The 17,442-nt window shown below is 26.8% G+C and overlaps 1 long non-coding RNA gene across 1 annotated transcript; it reads left to right on the top strand.

Moving 5' to 3' along the window:
• The first annotated feature begins 10,741 nt into the window (after nucleotides 1-10,741).
• On the top strand, nucleotides 10,742-12,398 carry LOC136083704 (uncharacterized). Its single transcript, XR_010640009.1, has 2 exons — nucleotides 10,742-11,037; nucleotides 12,211-12,398. It is a non-coding gene; the product is annotated as an uncharacterized LOC136083704 (long non-coding RNA).
• The last annotated feature ends 5,044 nt before the right edge of the window (nucleotides 12,399-17,442 follow it).

Below are 17,442 nucleotides of genomic sequence, written 5' to 3'. Positions count from 1 at the left end.
ATGCTTGATAAAATCTTTTCTCTACATGGAGCGATTATTTTAATTACGCATGCGTGTATCGCGCTTTTTTTTCCCCACAAAACTGTGCAAATTGTGCACACTGTGCAAAGATTTAGTAGGAATTCATATTTTTTCAGAATCACAAATCCACAGAATTGTGCAAATTACGGCCTCTACATTTAGTGTGGAAATTCAAGTCCACACTTTCCGCGAGTGTGTAGTGTATTTGTATAAAACAAAAATTGAACTTAAAATAATAAAAATATAAAAAACAATAACGCAGTTAAACTCAGGTAACTCAAATTCTCAAGGGAAATCAAAATATGTTCTAATTACATGATTTTTTAAAATATAGGAGTTTAATCCCAAATATTAAACCCTGGAGGTACCGAAGAATTCGTTTTATTAATATAATTTAAGCGATTTTTCGAATTATAAAAGTTCAATTTTCAAGTGGTCAACTGTATATTACAATCGTCCCTGATTATCAATAATCAGGGACGGATCTAGGGTGGAATGCAAAAAGCGCACTTGAGTCAAGTTCGACTTGAACTTTACTTTGTTACCAATAGCGGCAGAGTATTTTTCGAGAGGAAAACCCAAACTCTGGCGCTATTGGTTAAAATGTAAAGTTCAAGTCGATCTTGACTCAAGTTCGCTTCTTGCATTCCTCCCCAAGAGTACGGCATATTAGACGGCCGCCTCACAGTGAGTCAAAATCCATATAAAACGGCAAAAAAAAAACCAATAAAAACCTATTGCTAGAAAATAATTAACTAAATTATAAAGTAACTAAATACCACTAAAACACAATAATTAATTTTTTTCTGAATATTTTTTAAGATTTCACCAATTTATACGCCTTTTTCCGAGACTTATTTATTTTATTTATCAGAAACTTGTTCAAAAAAGTCTAAAATCTAATTGAAAGTCATATGTTTAAGATGTTTGGTAACTATTATCAACATTTTTGACAATAAATTTTAATTTTAGATTTACATTACTGAGATTTCAAAAATGTATCATAAATTGATTTTTTTAAATTAGTTTAATTATGAGTTTAGTTTAAAAACCAAAAGATTCCACTAGATTCTACGGTAGTTTTAATATTTTCTCATTAATAGGTATATATGAAAGGATAAAAAATAAAAACCATTTGCCCCAACGTGCCCTAATTAAAATAAGATCTTTTAAATACTTTGTTTTTTTTTTGTATTTTTTTTTCTTCCGTTTTTAATTAAAACTTGCGACATAAATCATTAATCACACAAATAACACATTTAGTTCCTATTGGTAAAAATACTCGTGCATGAGCAGATGGTGCTGAATATCAAACCTCAAAAACCAAAATATGCAGCATTTGATGGCATGGTGCATGTTTTGAAATTAAAACAATAGTTCTGCAAATAGTACTGCTTCCATTCAACGTGAAAAGAATACATTTCCCAGTAAACACACAAACGTCTACTAAACGTCAAAACAACGTTTCAACATAACGTTCAGATTTGGTCAATTATCCGTTTAGAATGAAATCCAGATTAACGTTTAGAACAAACGTCCATAAAACGCCTATATTCAAACGTATTTTAGACGTCTATTATAGGATTATTATACGTATATAAAGCGTATAAATTTTGTTTAATTTACGTTTAAATCAAGTCTAATTAACGTATATAAAGCGTTTAGATTTAGTCTAAGTAAACGTATATTAAATTTGTCTATTAGTTTCTTTGATTTAGTTAACGTAAATTTAATTTATTTAAGTTTTAAAACTAATAAAAGTTAAAATTACGTTATAACTTTTTAACTTTATATAAGTAATAAGAGATATATAGGTCGTGAAATTTATAAATAGGATATAGTTATAAAGGTAATGCAATTTATAAATAAGATATAGTTATAAAAGACCTGGTCTTATTTTTTGTATTTTTTATAACTATTATAATATGTTTATAAACTTTTATACTATACTACGAATACTATACTCTTATTTTATAAAACTATATATAAAGTTATAAACTTATATAAAACACTTTCATATAGTGGGGAGTTAGAGGGGGATTTAGAAAAAAAATATTTGTGCACTATACTTGTTTATCTTTCGATAATTAAAAAAAATTAAATAATCAAGTTTTTGGCAGTGGAAATATTATATTAAAAAATTAAAAAAATTAAAAAATTTCTATCAAATATTTCTTAAATTTAATCTCATTAGCTGAAAATAAAAGTTTACATTAGGATTAAGTCAAAGATTATAAAGTTAATAAATTCATAAACAAACATTTTGGATCACTGGTTTATTCATTATCAATAATCGTCCTAGAATACCATCTACCACTTGTTTATCATGCACCTGTTTGTGTAACATCTTTTACATTCTTATCCTGACTGTCTGATTTCGTAACCTGATTTGTAACCGCAAAAAACTAGGGTAAAGTAGTTAGCATTTTAAATATACATTCATAAATCAAAATTGGAAATACACAGAACATCTTTTCATAATAGAGGACTTTCTGAATGGAAGATTCCAAAATTTCCTATATCATCCATGATTATTTTTGATATTAAAAATTTCGGAATGTCGCGCTAAATTATATGCAGTGGCTTTTACCAGCTCTGTTTTACCAATTTTCTTTAGCAAATGTAGCTAAATTAAGCTAAAATGCATCTAAAATGAAAAAATAAAATTTATTTATTAAACGTCTTGATTAATGCAAAGATGAACACCTACTGTTACGCAATCATAATAGCGTTTACAAAATAAATTTAAACTGTTTATAAAACTTACGAAAAACGTTCTTGCAGCCGGACTTTCATAACGAGAGACCATCAACTCATATTTTTTTAACTATGTCAATGTTGCAATCAATAATTTCTAAATCATCTGAGTCCATTAATTTGTTGGCATTTAGGTAGGTAGATTGTCGCGATAAGAGACTTTTAACTTTCATGAATTAAAATAGTGCTCCCGACACTCGTTTATTATTCATTAAACAGTCGTTTTGCTTTCAGTTGTTGTAAGGAAGCGAATCTTGAAAACGCATCTAAATTAATTACTTAGCCAATAAAAAGTAATTTTTTAAAAATTTTTTCTATTTCGTTTTAATTATGTCTATTTAAACCGCGTGATTTAAGCTGTTATGTGAGTCTTCTGACCAATGGCTATATTACTATTTTATGATATAATAAACGTTTATTAAACGTCGATCAAACGTTTAGAATAACAACTTATATTAGTGAATATTGCAAACGTTTGATTAACGTTTAATAAACGTATAAATTACAAGATTTAGAGCGTAGATTTTAAATCTATAAATGTTTACGTTTAATTAAGGTCGATTAAAGGTTTACAATATTGACTAATGTAAGTCGATATTCTAAACGTTAGATTGACGTTTAGTAAACGTATATATAAAAAAGTTTGAAATATGCATTTCAAATCAAGCGCCGATTTTTAGTCAATAATAGGTCGCTAAACGTTTTATCCATTTTTCGACCGATTTTGACTTAATATTGACCAATTCTGAACCAATCTGTGTTTAATGGGTTAGTTCCTATAATTCAAGAGTTAGGAATTAATCATGATAATTTACTTGAAGCTCTTTTGCATGAGTTTTGTAGACTGGAGGGTCTCTACTATAAAAGTATTGAAAAACCTGAAATTATAAATCTAAAGAAAACTCTAAAGTTGCGGAGACATTCAAGGACCTTTCTAGACTTTTAGATCACGGGCGAGCTTGGTTGGACAAAGATAAAACTGTTGACAAAAAAAACTTTGCAGCAGGTTTATGTCGAAAGTGCAAGAACTGGGAAGGTTTAGATAATAGAAGCAGAAGATTTAAGGTAATGATAAATCAAATAAATTCAACCCAGTGCAAAAAATTTTTTACAAGTTTAAATATTAAATATTATCTTGTTTAAGGTTGCCAAATTGGCTGAACATCCTGCTGAAGCATTGGCATTAGCTTCAATAAAAAAAGCCATTAGAGATCCTAAAAGCCTTCGTTGTTCTTATGAAAAGTGCTACAAACTCTGAAAAATTTAAAATCACGGAGATAAACTTTCAGATAAAAATGAAAACCGAAATTACCTTGGGCTTAAAAATTCAGTGTGACCTTTCTGATGAACAGTATCAAATTATTAGAAATTCATTGATAATATATAATGCAGGTATTTATCTTTCACTTCATGAAATTAAGAATGAGAGACACAAATGTTATACTGAGGGTATATTTGTGGCCTCCAGTCAAAGTGTCTTCAAACAAAAATGTACTGATACAAATATTGGTGAGGCCCAAGTTAACAATCAAAATCTTTTCCAAACAGCTATTGTTCCACTTAAATTAACCATCATGAACAAAAAAGTATAGTTAAATAAGAAGCTAATAAAAATGTATAATTAAATATAAAATTGATATTTTTATTTAATTCTCTGAAATTTACAATTTAGTATAAACCCCTAAAAAATGGCCCCATTGACCCAAATTTGAATTTGAATGGGATACCATAGTTTATATATTTTTGACTCAGCACATTCATCTAACTAAGTTTTATCTCTGTAAAAAATTTCAAAAAAAAATATTGAACAAAACCAAAGATATTTTTGTTAGAAGGTAGAAAATCTTTAAATGGAGAAAAACGCATTGGAAAAAAAAAATTCAAAAATAAAAAGCTACAAATTCAAATATGGTCTGATTTTATTACTTTTGACCAATGTCATTTAGCTAAGGAATAACTTAACAGTGTTGATAAGAACTTGGTTAAGGTACAGTAAAAATATGGAGAAAAAGTGCATATTAGTTCTGGAGAAAAAAAGTTCCAACTGTCACTAAGGCTGTTACTAAGGAACATTTGGATGTTTACCCCTTTTGAGGAACAAATTAGGGCAAACTTATAAATTTTTCTTCCATTGTTATATATTTTATTGTAGGTTAAAACTTCAAAAAAATAGAAAGAAAAAAATTTTTTTTTTCAGACTTTTAATAGTGTGTAGTTATTTGATCCAAAATACGATAGTATTGATATATCACATGTTTATATATAATAATTATATAATTTTTACCCTTTTTTCATCTTTCTGACTCATTGTGCGCCTTAGAAGAAGTATTGTATTACTTTAAAGATGTAATTTACTTTACATTTCAAAATTTCATCGGGAGTTTTATTATTAACGGTAACAGAGTTGCTGACGAGGTAACTTAACTAAGACAAAGGAGTGTTACAAACTATGATTAGGCAAAATGGCTTTTTCATGCATCAGGCGAAATAAATTTTGCCTAATATAATATTAGTACTGGGTGGATTTAAATTACTCTAATTAAAAAAAGTCAATTTATGCCTAGAGTAGTATGGAACTAAGTGGTTAATCCGTTTAATCTGATCTAAACCTAGGTATAAAAAATCTGGAAATTAATTTATTGTTAAAATGACGGAAGCCAACAGTTTTAATATTTTTGCCCAGTGGGCACAGGACGTAAAAAAGACGTCTTTTAAACGTCTTTTGAACGTTTTGGACGTCTTTTGAACGTTCAAAAGACGTCTTATTTAGGTCCTGTGCCCACTGAGTGACATATCAGAAAGGAAAATCGCACTTAACCGAATTAATGACGATGATAAAAACATGAACTTTTTTGACGAAATTTCAGTAGATACGACTTATTACAATGTTGACGATGTTAAACATGTTCTTAATTCTTCTTTTTCATCTTATTTTTCATTATTACATATAAACGTCAGAAGGATAAATAAAAACTTTGAAAATTTAAAATTGATGTTAAATAATATAAGTAACAAGTTTAGTATTATCTGTCTGACAGAAACTTGGTGTCATCGAGACGCGATAAATTCTAACTTTCAATTATCAGGGTATAAACCTATTCATCAACCGAGAGAAAACGGCAATGGCGGGGCGTATCTATTTTCGTCCAAAACTCATTGGTTTTAAACATGTTGAAAACCTCAAAGTAAATGACACTGATTGTGAGTCATTAACTATTGAAATAATTAATAAAACAAATAAAAATACATTTATGACTGCAATATTGGCAAGTTCGCACTTATGCCAATTCGCACTTATGCCAATGTTTGCAAATTCTTTCGGCGCACTTATGCCAGTTCGCGCTTGTGCCAGTTCGCACTTATGCCAGTCTTTGCAACTGCTTCGCACTTATGCAGATTCGCAGTTATGAAATTTGCACTTATTCAGCCTCCTCAAAACATGGAATGTAATTAAAGAAATAACAGGAGTGGGAATTGTGAAAAGTGATAATCTTTCAAAAAAATTGCAAAGAGATGATAATAGGGGAGATGCTTTTGTTAATAAAGAAATTGCTAAAACATTTAATAGCTTTTTTATAAATATAGGAAAAAAGCTTGCCGGTGCAATTCCTGAGGGAAAAAAATCATTTAAATTTTTTTTGAAAAAATCTGATTCCTTCATGGAGGAGTCGGAGCTTTTAATTGATGAACTTCGACTAGCAATTAGTATGCTGAAAACAAATAAAAGTGCGGGTCTGGATGAAGTTAACCCTGATGTTGTAAAAGCGGTCTCAGATATTATAGAGAAACCTCTTTTTAAAATTTTTAATCTTTCCCTAAAAAACGGCATTTTTCCTGACCAACTAAAATTAGCAAAAATAATTCCGATATACAAAGGCGGTGATGACTCAATAAAATCTAACTACAGACCAATTTCCATACTTTCTTGTTTTTCCAAAATACTAGAGCGTATTATGAACAACAGACTGTACAATTATCTTGAAAAAAACAACGTTCTTTATCATAAACAGTTTGGATTTCGCAACAACCATTCCACGGAACATGCAGTAATTGATCTTGCCAACCAAATTTTAAATGGTTTTGATAACGACAGTTACACACTCGGAATTTTTCTAGATCTATCAAAAGCATTTGATACTGTCTACCACAAGATTCTAATTTATAAACTACACAATTATGGAGTAGTTCATTCCAATTTAAAGTGGCTGCAATGTTATTTACAAAATCGTAAACAAGGAGTACCATATGACTTAACATGTTCCCCATTTGAATCAATAAATTGCGGAGTTCCCCAAGGATCAATACTTGGACCCCTGCTGTTTTTAATTTATATTAATGATATTTATTTGTCTTCAAAAATACTTAATTATATTATTTTTGCTGATGACACAAATGTTTTCTTTTCTGACTCAAATTTAAAAAATATTTTTTATATTGTAAACACAGTATTAATATATCTTAATGAGTGGTTTGAAGCAAATAAACTTTCATTAAATATTGAAAAAACGAAATATATTTTGTTTGCTAAGTCATCTAAATCCGAGAACCTTCCACTCAAATTACCTGAACTAACAATTTACAATATTAAAATAAAAAGAGTTTTTTCAATGAAAATACTAGGAATAATTTTCGATGAGAATTTAAATTGGAAAAGCCAAATAAAGCTAGTCGAGAACAAAGTTTCAAAGACCCTGGGGATTATGTACAAGACAAAACATCTTTTAAATAATTTATGTTTAAAAAATTTATACTTTTCATTTATACATAGTCATATTAACTATTGTAATATTGCTTGGGCAAACAATCATTTATCTTTCCTAAAAGTTATTTATACAAAACAAAAGCGAGCGAGTAGATTAGTTTTGGGCGCCAGTAGATACGAAAGTGCCGAGCCGTTACTCAAGGAAATAATTGCTCTAAATGTATACAAACTAAATATATACCATAACTTGTTATTTATGTTTAAACTTCAAAATGAAATGATTCCAAAATATTTTTTTAAAAGTTTCACTCGAGTTAATCATAAATATGAAACAAGACATTCAATGAGTAATTACTACATCCCACTAACATCACTCAAAAAATCTGATTTCTCGACTATATGCCGGGGACCACGCTTGTGGAATTCGGTTCTTGACGAAAATATGAAAAAAATAAAATCTTTTGCTACATTTAAAAGAACTATAAAAAAAAACTTACTAAATTTAAACATTACGTACATTCTCTCATTTTTTTAAAAAAAATCGAAATAATTTTGTATTTTTAATTTTTTATGTACTTTATTTAATTTTAATATTGTATTGAATATGTATATGCATATGAAGCGATTTTTTTTTTTTGTTTGTTTATTGTCTTTAATATGTATACGAATATGTACAGATTTGTAATTTTTTATTTGTTATTTTATATTTTAACTTTATCTTAAATTTCTTTTTTTTTTAACTTTAAGTTCTTTTTTTAACTTTAAGTTCTTTTTTAACCTTCTAAAATTTCTTACCAAATTTTTTTTATTTTTTTTTTTAAACTTATTAATTTCACTCTTTTATGTAATATTGGAAGATGTAAAATTTAATTGTATTTTTTTTTGTATTTCACAATTGGGCTTGATGATAAGTCATTTTGACTTCTACTTGCCCCAGTCAGCTTGTAATTATATATATTTGTTTAAATTTATAGATAACATTGTAAAATGTGTAAAATGACGAAATAAATAGAAATTCTAATTTTAATTGTGCAACCTAAAAAAAATCAATAAACGACCTGCAGCCGTATTTACATCTCTCCCTTAAAAAAACGGAGAACTTGAGTTTTTGTTAAAAAAAAACCTCTAAACGGCCGGCTTTAAATACGGAGAAAATAAATAATATTTTAACCCTGTTGTTTAGACTCCGTATATTAAACCCTCGGAAATTTTTTTTAGTTAAAACTCATCCGTTAGCCAGCTCCGTTAACTAGTTTTCGTGCGGTTTTTCTCATCGCATCAAACCGTTGCAATGTCAACAGACAATGATTTTGTTTAATTGGAAAATCGCAGCCGGTGATTTTTTAAATAAAAATTGCTAAATAGTTTTTTAAATTTAATTAAAACACGCTACCATACAAAAAAATTCAACGAGTTTGTATACAAACTCGTTGAATTTTTTTGTCATACGTGATCAATACTCAGAGTATTTACAATACTAGATATGCCGACTGGGATATATATATATATATCCCAGTCGGCATATCTAGTATTGTAAATACTCTGAGTATTGATCACGTATGACATACCGCCATTGATACCAGAAAAATGCGCATTTAGTTTTAAGTTTCGAACTCGAGTTCAATACCACTTAATTATCAAAAATACGTATTTATAATATTTGATCAAAATCGGATATGATATCGAATCCGATTTTGATCAAATATTAACAAATAAGGGGGAAAACGAAAATCTTTGCTTATAAAGCGCATGCTATTTTATTGACATTTCTGTTATGCTATTACCTTTTTTGATCTGTTTTAGAAAATTTAAAAGAATAAGTTAAATTTTGAGCCAACACTGACACTTTAATTGTTGCTAAACGTTAAATTTTGTTATTAGGATTGCAGTTCTTTTATCTGTTTTTTGTTCTTTATTCAATAAGTATTTGATTTAAGTTAGATATGATTATAATTTGATATTTTATTACGAGATATATGTCTTTATATATAAATATACATGAACCTTTTTAGATATTTTCATGTTATTTTTAAATTTTTTGTTCACACAATTCAAGTTATATATGTTTATAGTTTGCATATGTGTTTATATTATGTTCAAAATTAAAAAGTTTTTGATAAATATATGTATGTGGTAATATGTGTTATATAATTGTTTCATAAATGAATTTTTAAAATAGTATAAAATGTATCTATTGTGTATATAAATATTATAAGAAGTGTTTATATATGTGTTACAAATTTAAATAAATATATTGTGTTTTATAGTTAGTATTTATGTTTATATTATGTTGTTTCCATGACATCGAAACAACATAATATAAACATATATACTAACTATAAAACACAATATATTTATTTAAATTTATATAACATATATAAACACTTCTTATAATATTTATGGACCATGTTTTCAAAGTGTGTGACTTGGCAAACGTGTTGAGCAAGATTTTGCATAAAGTTGTTATTTATGTTACTAATGTTGTTACATTTGGCTTACCTTTATGTTGGTGTCTATTGTTAAAAATTATAAGTGGTTTTATTATTGAAAGTCACTGCTTTTAATCATTCACTAAAAGCCACTCAAGAAAAGTAATTTTGCCACATATACATTTTGTTTATATCTTAATTTGAATTTTTAGAACCATGACGTACCAACATGAATTGTTTTCTAAAAGCTAACATGAAATAACAATACTTAACAACTACTACTCTCTTATCATGACATCTTATCTCTATCTGTTATATTGATTTGTGATTCATATATGATGTTTTTCTTTGTATTTACTTATCCATTACATTTTTTTATTTCAGATTTATCATATGATGGATTTATGCAATATAAAAGAACGAATATATGTAAATTTTTATGAATTTTTTAAAAACATCTGCTAATAGTTAGTCCAGTCAACGTTCAAACTTCTAAATGTGTTTCTTATTCACATGGTTTTACAAGCAAGGTATGCAAGCAAATTTGAGCTGAAAGTTTTTTTTTAGCCTTTAAGGAGAATTGGCGTTACACTTTTTTAAATTTAATTTGTTTAAATATAGTAGTTTTAACAAATAAATGTTTGTTTGTTCTTTGTTTTTTTACTTATTTGTTTTCAGATTCTTAAGAACTTGCCAACTTATCTAAGTAAGTTTTTTTTTTCTTTTTAGTGCAATTGGAAAGAGCTGAAAGTTATTTTTTAAAGTAATTGAAAAGAACTGAAGTGTTTTTTAGTTACTTCACACGGTATAACTGATACTGATTTGAGTAAGTTTACTATTTTGTTTTATTTTATATTGGATTTATTTGATATTTGATATATGTTATATTTGATATATATTTTATGTATTTAACATGGAAAACTGACTGTAATTTGTTGACACAAAAGTTTATAAACATAAATCTGCCTATATTTCAGTATATTTTATATTTCTCTGTATCTTTATAAATATTCTTTCTTAGAAAAAATAAGACTAGAAAAAATAAATAAATTTCTTTGAAAGTAGTTGAAAAAAATGATGATGTATTTCCATATTTCATTGTGTAAAGTGTAATACCACTTTTTAAAGGTATGTGAATAGATATATAGGGGAACATGGGGCAAGATGACGACTGTTTCGAAAAACGCCTGTATCTTAGTCTGTCCAAAAAATAAAATTTACCTTTAGCTGGTGATGTAGCGATGTAATAAATCAAGTCAAACGAGGATAATAAGTTTTTTTCTCAATGTCAGAAAAACTTTTTCAATACTTAGCTTTCGTCACAAAAATAATATTTAAAAAGAAACCATTGATAAATCTAGTAAAATTAATCTACTTCCCTTTCAGCTAAAATCAACTTTTATATTTAGTTTTGCTTAAGAGATAACTGTAGGTTGTCATCTTGCCCCATTCGTCATTTTACCCCATGTTCCCCTATATATATATATATATATATATATATATATATATATATATATATATATATATATTTAAATAATTAATTTAGAGTAAAATATACTGATTGACAATGCTTCATTTTTTTATACAAGATTGTGCATTTATTATTTTTATGCATTAAGGTAAAATTGACTTTGTGCATTGTAGTCAAGATTCTTTTTTAATTAAAAATAATTGATGTAAATAAATGTTGTTTAATATTTTTGATAAACGACTAATGTATGTAAACATATAAAAAGATATGGATTTCAATAAATCTTAAGTTTAAATAAAGTCTTTGATTAGAAAAGATCACAATTTGTAAGATTCTTTTACGTTCATTTATTCAGTTGCAACAATAGTAAGATTACTGGTAATATGTTTAATGATAATAGTTAAATTGAAATAGATAGTATTAGGCTCAACAAAGTTATTAATGTAAATGCTTATAGGCAACTTGAAAATAGTAGTCAAATGAAAAAAATAGATAATTTCTAAGAAATATTTTACGATTTGCTTGCTATTTTATAGTATAATTGTTTAAATTGTTTAACTATAATTGTCCCTCGATTGTTCAAATATTGTAATAAATAAAATCTTTTCAGTCCAAGTATTTAAGTTAATAAAATATTTTATTAAGTTGTGGTGTTATTTGCCAGTGTTACTACATTGTGTTGTCTAGCCTTTTTATAATCTTTTTTAATTATTCTGTAGTCACGGAATATATATTTTCTGTTATTATTATCCTAATTCTACTAACAATACAATGCAAATAGTACTTTTGTAATTAAAAATTGTAATTTTTTTTTTAATTTTATTTTTTAGGTATTTGCAGGCTTTACTTGACTTTCCGTTTCTGGTACCTGTGTTGTGACAGATTTTAAAAAGAACTCAACTGATGTTAATGCGGTCTTCGTCGTTAACTATAAGCAATGTCGTTACTGAAAGGGAGTCAAAGTTAAAATATTTATAGATAAATTTGTATTTAATTTTTTAGATAATATATCAAGTTATTAATGTGTTTTTATTGTTATTAATGATTTAATAACTCATAACCCGTATTATGGGTTGCTTACTGCTAGTCATTATCATTATGTTATGAATTCATATTAGTTAACAAAATTGTATTGAATATTCTCTAGTTATCGTGTTTTATACGTGTTTAAATGCGAGTTTGATACTCAGTAGGCGTCGTATTGTATACCTGTCTACGCATCTGATGTCGTATTGTATACTGTCTGTATACGCATCTGATGTCTATTTTTAATGCGCGTTTGACACGATAAAATGGCTAACAAATATTCGTAAATAATGCGTATTCTGGAAAGTTTTAAATGCGCATGTAATACCAGGAAAATATCGTATTGAATATTCTCTGGTTATCGTGTTTTATACGTGTTTACAAGAGTTTCAAATGCGAGTTTGATACTCAGAAGGCGTCGTATTGTATACCTGTCTTTATACGCATCTAATGCGTATTTCTTATGCGTATTCGACACGATAAAATGGCTAGCATACATACCACATCGATACGTATTTAAACGAGTTTCTAATGCGCATTTACAACTAAATTTGCCGACTGGGATCAAACGCGCATTAAAAATAGACATCAGATGCGTATAAAGACAGGTATCGAATACGACGCCTACTGAGTATCAAACTCGGATTTAAACACGTATAAAACACGATAACCAAAGAATATTCAATACAATTTTATTAACTAATATGAATTCATAACATAATGATAATGACTAGCAGTAAGCAACCCGTAATACGGGTTATGAGTTATTAAATCATTAATAACAATAAAAACACATTAAAACTTGATATATTATCTAAAATATTAAATACAAATTTATCTATAAATATTTAAACTTTGACTCTGTATCAGCAACGTCATTGCTTATAGGTAACGACATAAAGGCCGCATTAACATCAGTTGAGTTCTATTTAAAATCTGTCACAACACAAGTACCAGAAAAGGAAAGTCAAGTAAAGCCTGCAAATACCTAAAAAAAGACATGAAAAAAAATTAAAATTTTTAATTACAAAAGTACTATTTGCATTTTATTGTTAGTAGAATTAGGATAATAATAACAGAAAATATATGAACCCGTCATTTCGAATAGGGCACAACTCTATTTACTAAAACTTAGTACAGAACAGAAGTAGATAAATAAAGAACATATATAACTTATGTATTTTTTATTTTTTATCAAAAAAACATAAATCATACAAAAAATTTTAATTCAAACTTATAAATTAACTGCTAAAAGTTTTGGACTTATGTCCTTTTCGAAATGAGAGGTTCATATATTCTGGCTACAGAATAATTTAAAAAGATTATAAAAAGGCTAGACAACACAATGTATACATTGTTACTATAGTAACGCTGGCAAATAACACCAAAACTTAATAAGATATTTTATTAACTTAAATACTTGGACTAAAAAGATTTTATTTATTACAATATTTGAACAATCAAGGGACAATTATAGTTGAACAATTTGAGCAACTATATTATAAAATAGCAAACAACTCGTAAAAAATATTTCTTATAAATGGTCATTACCATTTGTGGTATTAAGAAATACGTAAGAGCTCAGTAATTACATAAGTTTTATTAAATCTCCCTCTCATCTAAGGGAGAGAGAGAGAAAGAAAGTGTTTCCAAAGCAGCATGTTAACAAATGTAAAAAAGCACGGAATAAATAGTAGTAACTGGTTTTATTATGTTACCAGTAAACAAAATTATTTTTACCTTGATTAAAAGCTAATTTCCAGCATTTCTTAATTAAGCTCCAGCTTCTCTCTAACTGTTGACTAATGATTAATAGAGTAAATTTCACATCATACTAAATTTACAAAATTAAAACCATGTTTCAACAGTTAGCTAACTAATCAAAAGATGACAAAGGGAAGACAAACTCAAAAAAAAAAAAAAATGAAAAAAGAACATAATTATGATAGAAATTATTTAGAATTTAAAAGTGTTAATTGTTACTATAAATAGTTAAACTCATACTTTGCTTTGTTCTGAAGTGTCTAAAGTAAAATCAAATTAACAGACATTAACACTGCTTGACACGGAATTCTGTCAAGTAAGTTTTCTGCACGCCGAGTTGCATTTCTTACATTTCAACAACGATTAATTTCATCCTGTCTAGATCTACTTTTTTCATTTGACAACTATTTTCAAGTTGCCTATTAGCATTTTACATTATTAACTTCGTTGAGCCTAAAACTATCTATTTCAATTTCACTGTTATCATTAAACATATTACCAGTAATCTTACTATTGTTACAAATGAATAAATGAACGCAAAAGAATCTTACAAATTGTGATCTTTTCTAATCAAAAACTTTATTTAAACTTAAGATTTATTGAAATCCATATCTTTTTATATGTTTATATACATAAGTTGTTTATCAAAAATATTAAACAATATTTATTTAAATCAATTATTTTTAATTTAACAAAGAATCTACAATGCACAAAATTATTTTTACCTTAATGACCAAAAATAATAAATGCACAATCTTGTATAAAATATTGAAGCAATGTCAGTCAGTATATTTTACTCAAAAGTAATTATATATATATATATACATATATATATATATATATATATATATATATATATATATATATATATATATATATATATATATATATATATATAGAGAGAGAGAGAGAGAGAGAGAGAGAGAGAGAGAGAGAGAGAGAGATGTGACGCGTTTTTTTGGAGAAAAAAACGCAGGGTTCCGTTTTTTTGGGAAATATTTAATAATTCATCATTTAAGCTACTAAATTTAACTTTAATGGCAATATTATTAAACATATTTTAATTTCAGATTTATATAGGAAAACTAAGGCTGAATTTGACTAAAATTCTTTTTCTTTTGGTATGTTTAAAGGTTAATTGTTTTATTATTAATGTTTAGGTTTACACGGTTATAGCAGTCCTGTATAAAAAATTATTAGTTAATTTTATCTTCCTCTATTTAATTTTTATTGATTTTATACACAATTAACACTTCTTATCTAAGTTTATTACAGTTAACTACATTTACTTAATTTTATTTACTATTTGATATAAATATATACATATATATATATATATATATATATATATATATATATATATATATATATATATATATATATATATATATATATATATATATATATATATATATATATATATATATATATACTATTACTATTATTATTATTATTATTATTTTTTTAATTTATTTACTGTACTTTTAAAGTTTTGAGTTGCAAATAAAAAGTTATAAGGAGTTTTAAAAGCTCTTTTTAATAATCAATTATGTTCTCTGTTTAATTATATTTAAATTTTAGATATTTTGCTTAACATAGTAAATTTTAATTATAAAAATGAGTAAAACAGGCCATACAGGGGGGAGAAATAAAACTGTAGTTTCCAATTTATTTATTCCTATGAAACAAATTAGCAAAATGGAAAGAGTTAAATGTTCTTTTTGCTTTGACATTATCTCTAAAAACGGAACTTGAATGACTAAGCATATTGAAAAATGTCGAAAATGTCCTGAAGAAGTAAAAAGTCTATATGCAAATAAATCAGGTCATAGTCAAAAACAGCAAGACTCTTCTGGAGATGCTGAACCAAAAACAAAAAATCCACGATCTGATTCTTTCGGAACATCCTCTTCTGAATCAATTTGTAGAAGTAAAACACCATGTTCCGTGTTTGACAGCATGACAAAAACTGAAAAGGTGTGTATTGTATTTTGAAATTTTAGGATTTATTTGAAGAATTAACTTATATGGCAACTAGCTTATTAAAAGTTCATGATTTTTAAATTTAAGATTTGTTTCATGATTCACTGATGTACCAGTATGACATTATCTTTTGCAGGAATTGGTTGATACACACCTAGCCAGAGCAATATATGCTAGTGGATCGCCACTCCATATAGTAGAAAATAACTATTGGAAAATCTTTTTGAACAAGTTACGTCCTGCTTATAAGCTTCCGTCAAGACATGAAGTGTCAAATGTGTTATTAGATAATGAATTTTCAAGGATTTCAGCAAATGTTAAAGAAATGGTAGCAACTGCAGATTATCTTGGATTTATGTGTGATGGATGGAGCAATTTTAGGTACAGTAACAATTTATTATAATATTAGTTGATGCAATTGAACCTATATAATTTAGTTAATAAACAGATCCTATTTGTTTATATGCTGTTTCTTCTTTACAGAAATGAAGCTATCATAAACTTTGTAATGACATTACCTTCTTCATCACCCATTTTGTGGAAGACATTGCCTACAGGTAAAACCATAATTCTAGTACTGTATACAATGGATTTACTTAACAGACTGGTAGACTTTTCAAATATGCATACTATTTTATAATTAACTTTGATATTAAATTTATAACAAACAATACTGAAAACCATTTCAGTAAGCAGAAATAATGTATCAGTAAATAGATTTATAATATTCATATAGCACAGTATATATAATATATCCTAAATTGTTTTGTAGGAACATTAAGCCATTCTGGTGAATATATGGCAAATGAAATAAAGAAAGTTTTAGAAGAAATAAATCCTAAAAAAGTTTTGGGCATTGTGACTGACAATGCTGCAAATATGAAAAATGCGTGGACTCGTCTAAAAGATTGTTATCCCCATCTTTATTGTTATGCATGCATTTCACATGGTTTAAATTTGCTGTTCACAGATTTTTTTAAATTGACAACTTTAAGTGTTTTGATGTCACAAGTAACTGATATTGTTAAAGAAATAAAAAAATCTCATTTATCTGTTGCAGCATTTAGAGATATACAAAAAAAATCAGCTTGTGTAGTAACATGCATTTCCTTGAAACTACCTGTATGAACTAGGTAATACAACTAAAAATATAAATATACTGTACATTACATAAAAAAATTGAGCTATGTAACTAATTTTATTATACATTCATAAAAATAGATTTCATTTAGTAAATTACTTTACTCTAAATTTATTAAATTATCATAATTTCTTTGTATTTTATTTAA

This window comes from Hydra vulgaris, chromosome 08 (genome assembly GCF_038396675.1).
Source record: "Hydra vulgaris chromosome 08, alternate assembly HydraT2T_AEP".
NCBI classification, from domain to species: Eukaryota; Metazoa; Cnidaria; class Hydrozoa; order Anthoathecata; family Hydridae; genus Hydra; species Hydra vulgaris.
The sequence above is the reverse complement of the archived record's forward strand: the minus strand, read 5'-3'. Positions and strand labels throughout refer to the sequence as shown.